We start from the raw sequence: 5,421 nt of genomic DNA, 5'->3' as shown, positions 1-5,421 counted from the left end.
GGACGCCAGCCCAGGAAAACAATCTGCGCAGGCGCCAGCCGCGGGGCGGAGGCGATGTGCGCAGGCGCACATACGTCCTTTTCTCTCCCCCCCCCCCCTTCTCCCGCCTTTCCATGCTTGGCCAAAAAAATACATATCTGTAGCTTTCGATGTGGGGCGAAAGGAGATCTTGTTCTCAAGTGGGACGCGTCTGTTGCCTCTTCCAGTTTTGGCAGAAAACGGGATTTGGTTTCATCTAATATCGTCGTATTTATTTTGTACAATGACAATAAATATAGTCTCGCCAGTGTTGTTGGGCGTATGGTCTCCTTGTTCATAGTTTATTGTTTTCTGCCTGATGGTTTGTCTGGTTTTAATCCATGTTTCTCTGGGTGTTAGTTGTTGGAGGCGATATATTCTGTTTTTTCTTATAATAATTTTGCAACCCCCCCTCCCCTCCAATTAACCTGAAGCTTACTGGAATCTTTCATTGCCCCACAATTAGCTGCAGCTTTTGTAAAGAATTTAATATTATGTAAGATCTGGGTTGGGATTGTTTCAGTAATCTTAAATTGCTAAGAGATATGAATAAATGAATATGTATTCCAATTGCACACACACAAAAAGCTATATACTACTACTATCCCTTAAAAATGCCTTTCGCTCAGCGAGATTTGCTTTCCCGGGAGTTAGTTTCTTGGAACGTAAATGGAGGAAATGGGCTTGCAGGTGGTCAGTTTCCATCCTTCTGGACGCTTCGGCCATGCTGCCCGGGGCTAAATGGCCACCACTTCAACTTTATTTGGAGCTCGACGCCCTTCCAGTATTCATCCCCCCCCCCCGGCACGGAATCAGGGAGGGGAAAGCCTGTTGCTAGCCTGAAACTTGCATCAAGCAGCTGCAGTCTGGCTGCTTAAGGGGGAGATGGAGTGTACAGAAAGGGAAAATGTTTTTTTTTTCTTTATCCTTCCTCCCTTCTCTTCCCCTCCACCGTTTTCCAATTTACTTTTGTATTTTTGTATCTTATTTTATTTTATAATTCAATAAAAGTGGGAAGGGTACAAGTTGCAGGCTTTCCAGCGGTGTAGTCCTGCAGCTCAGCATTATTGTGAATTCAGAAATCCGCTTATTTTTTTTTTCACTTCAACTTTTAAGGTCACAAATTCAATAGCAGCCGCAGAGCTTCCATCCCGCCTCCCAAACAAGCCCCTCTTCCCGATTCCCTCGGTAGCAAACGAGAGTTGCTTCCGTGGCTTTGTTCTCCACAGCCCTTTCACTTTTTAAGAGTTTCCTAGCTTTTGAACCAGTAACCCAGATCCAAAGTAACGACGTTTCCAAGTAGTGAAAGAACGTATGTCTTAAAGATGGGACAAGTGCAAGGGGAGGGGGTGGAAATTAAGGCAACTTTACAAGTTAGGGGAGTTGAAGAATGCCAGAGCTATAAGAAGATGCAACTCCTTCCCCTGTCCAGCTTTTGTAAAGTTATAGCATTGGAATCCGTCGCAGTGTTTCCAATTCAAGTGAGTGGATATCAGTCTGCAACCTTAGTTTTGGATATCATTCCCCCCCCTCCCAAATGAGATTGATCAACGGTGGGAAAAAATAGCTACACCCCCCCTCTCATTTATTTTAAAATCCACATTTACAAATATGGTGCGGATTGCAATGCAAACTGATCCCAGAGTGAAATACACTTGGCACATTACTATCCAGGTGCATTAAAATGTGAGCATACAATAAAGGTGACCCATTTCTTTTCCAAGCAAACTTAGTTGCTTGTATGTAACAGTTAATGCAAACTTAGTAACCTGCAGTGATGGTGATCGGTGGGATGAAAGATGGAGCCATTTTAGGATACCGCTGGCTCAGTGGCCAAAGATGGCTATAGCGAGCACATGCCATTCAAAGTGATGGACATCAGCTTCAAAGGAAGCACAAAGGGCAAACTGAATGAAAGATGTTTCCCTGTTTAAGAGAGTGTACCAGAAGTGGCTTATTCCAAAGGCAATGTGAAAAATAAAGGCTTGGATCTTAAAGTCTTTTTTAAAAAATCTCTTCATTTTTTAATAATACCTCCAGTTGTCTTTGTCTATCAAAAATCTAGAAATCATAAAAATTAAGATTGGGGGAGCGACTGTGTGATTGAAGCCCTGCCCCCTTTTGCTCAACACCTCCTGCTTTGCCAGCTGGGTACTTCCCAGCTTTAAAGAGTTTCCTTTAAATAGGAAGGTGAATGAGATACCACATTCAGCCTACAATTTACACCCCATGCTCAGCTATCATGTAGTTTATTCAATTCTGGCATAGCATGAGTTGTCAATTCAAAGAAATAAACCAAGTTTTAACCATCAGGGTTTAGCATAAGGGATGCATTCAGTGTACTTATAATCAACCTGGTCCAGCAGCTTAGAAGAGCACTGGATTGTAATCGGTGGACATTTCTAAATGAAAGTATCTGATCCTCTGAAACAAACTTTCTCTGAAACAGAAGAACAAGCATCAATGACCACAGTTGGTTTGGCTTTTGAATATGTACAGTATGTGCACGCATCAAGGCGAAATCCCTTTGTAACTTCAGATTTGTTTCAGAAAGTCCCCCATTGCTCTAGATCAAGTCTGAGAATAGTTGGGTACTCAAAGGAGGAAGAGAAACTAGAATCCCACTGCATGAATAGACTTTTGTTCATAATGCACTGGGTATAGATACTCCCTAATGCCACGTAATGGAGTGAACTCCTGTTACTTGTCCCAGCTTCTGCCAACCTAGCAGTTTGAAAGCATATAAAAATGCAAGTAGAAAAATAGGAACCACTTTTGGTGGGAAGGTTAACAGCGTTCCGTGTGCCTTCGGCGCTTAGTTATGCTGACCACATGACCACGGAGACGTCTTGAGACAGCACTGGCTCTTCAGCCTTGAAACAGAGATCAGCACCGCCCCCTAGAGTTGGGAACAATTAGCAAATATGTGCAAGACGAATCTTTACCTTTACCTTTACAGGTACTTGGAAAAGTGTTGGCATGCTCCAAAAGCCAACAAGGAGGATACACTTTTTAGTGCTATTTTTGTCCATAAAACAAAAATTCAATGCAAAACAATATCTTTACATACCTGGCTGTTTTTTTTTTAAAAAAATGTAGATTCCAATAAACACACATCTAGTAAAATGTGAGAAGAATGCTTGGAATATTCTTGCAGTCACTGCGACAAGGATCATTTTATTTGTTGAGTAAAGAATTCTATCTTACCCATTAATCAGTACTTCAAATGTCTTTTCCGCTCAATTGTATACCATATCTAGTATAAGGAAGTTTTGCAGGAAACTCAAAAGTTTTTGCTCACTGTTTCATTAACTCTTTATTGATCTGACCGAAACATTGACGCAGTATTGGTCTGGAAATAAAAAAAATAATGCATGAGCCTTGTTGCATTTAGTGGCTTAGTTCATTTGTCTCACTAAGGCAGGGTTGTCCAACCTTAGCAACTGACTTGTGGAATTCAACTCCCAGAATTTCCCAGGCAGCATGGCTGGCTGGTGGCTGCCTGGGGAATTCTGGGAGTTGAAGTCCACAAGTCTTAAAGTTGCCAAGGTTGGACACCCCTGCATTAAGGTATGATTTGTTATTGGAATAAACCAACTGTCGAAGTTGACTTCTACATGTTCTAAATCCTATTCAGATTCAGTGCATTGTGTGAACCAGACAACTGCTATCATTAAGATGATCTAATAAAAATATCTTTCTAGTGTCCTTGTCAATATTTTTATTTACCAGGCAGGTTTGTGGGCATATGCGCAGTCACCAGCTGCTCTTTGGGTTTCTGGCGTGTGAATGCACGCCGGCCACCTGGTCTTTGCGTGCCCTGGATTGCTGGAAACCAGAAAACCTGGTGGCTGGCATGCACATGTGCGCCGCTGGCCACCTGATCTTCCAGTTTCCAGCACTCCGGGGCACACACGTTCCAGTTTGGGCACTCAGTGCTGAAAAGGTTCACTGTCACTACTATAGAAATTCAATTCACCATGATTCAGAATGGAAATGAATGACTGAGAGGTTCAAAATACTGTATAATAGGAGTGGAAAGGAATGTTTGAAAGGACACCATACTGGAATGCCCCTTTCTCTCCCTAGTCTGTGCCCAACTTCTCCAGCCCATGCCATTCTAGGGCGTTGATAGTTTTTAGAACTAAATCTTTCAAGCCTGAAGCACTTCAACATGTTCAGGATATGAAACAGCTGGTGTTAGGGAGATGAATCACACCCCAAGCTACTTCTGCATTGGAAGATTTATTTCCAGAAACTAGCTAAGCACTTCTGGATTTATGGGATTTAGGTTTGGAAACCATTAAGTTGCTTCTGGACTGGTATGGGTTGGAAGGGGAACAGAATGCCGTGGACCAGAACATTCCATTTCTTCACACATTTGCTGAAAGCAATGATTTAGTGGCTGATTTAGAGGCTGGGGGTGATTTTGTGGTTTGCTTGGTTTGATTGTGGCACAATTCAACTGAAATGCAGTAAATGTGATTACTCTCCAATGATATGTTAAATTATGTTCTTCAATATATCTATCTATCTATCTATCTATCTATCTATCTATCTATCTATCTATCTATCTATCTATCTATCTATCTATCTATCTATCATCTATCTATCTATCTATCTATCTATCTATCTATCTATCTATCTATCATCAAATTACAGTTTGAAATACCCCTGGATTGTGCATCTAGGGCTTGAGGGGTACATGTGTGTTACTGTGAATGTCTGCTTACCATATTAGTTAAGTCAAATCGTGACCCGTCAAAAGCGCGGACGGCAAAAGCGCGATCGACAAAATCGCGCCTTTGACGTCATCACAGCGCGACGAAAAAGATCGAAAAATTCAAATAAAAATTAATAAAAATTAAATTAAAGCAAGCCGATTCACATAAAGGTAAGGGTTAGGGTTAGGGTTAGGGTTAGGGTTAGGTTAAGGGTTAGGGTTAGCTTTAGAGCGTTAGCGTTAGCGTTAGGGTTAGGATAAGGGTTAGCGTTAGGTTTTTCGTTACTTTAACGGTTAGGTTTTGGGTTAGGTTTAGGGTTAGGTTAAGAGTTAGGTTTAGGGTTAGGTTTAGGGTTAGGTTTGGGGGGCTTAGGGTAAGGTTTTCGCTTTATTTTTACAATTTTTCGATCTTTTTCGTCGCGCTGTGATGACGTCACAGCGCGCTTTTGTCGAGCGCGATTTTGTCCTACGCGCTTTTGTGGTGGAACCAAGTCAAATATCGGCCTTTCCTCAATTTTTACACAGATTTGTGCCTGCTGGCATTTTATAACAATGTTTCATGTTTAATCCATTCAGTTAATGCAAGCTTGCTCTACCGTACTGTTTTCAGGAAGGGGAAACCAGCATTTCCCCCATTTCCCCCATTTTAGAAAGCATTTTATGTATTCCACCATGCTGTC

Source organism: Thamnophis sirtalis, unplaced genomic scaffold, assembly GCF_051295495.1.
Source record: "Thamnophis sirtalis isolate CommonGarterSnake01/CBP01778 unplaced genomic scaffold, rThaSir2_p1.2 scaffold_5, whole genome shotgun sequence".
Lineage (NCBI taxonomy): Eukaryota > Metazoa > Chordata > Lepidosauria > Squamata > Natricidae > Thamnophis > Thamnophis sirtalis.
The sequence above is the reverse complement of the archived record's forward strand: the minus strand, read 5'-3'. Positions refer to the sequence as shown.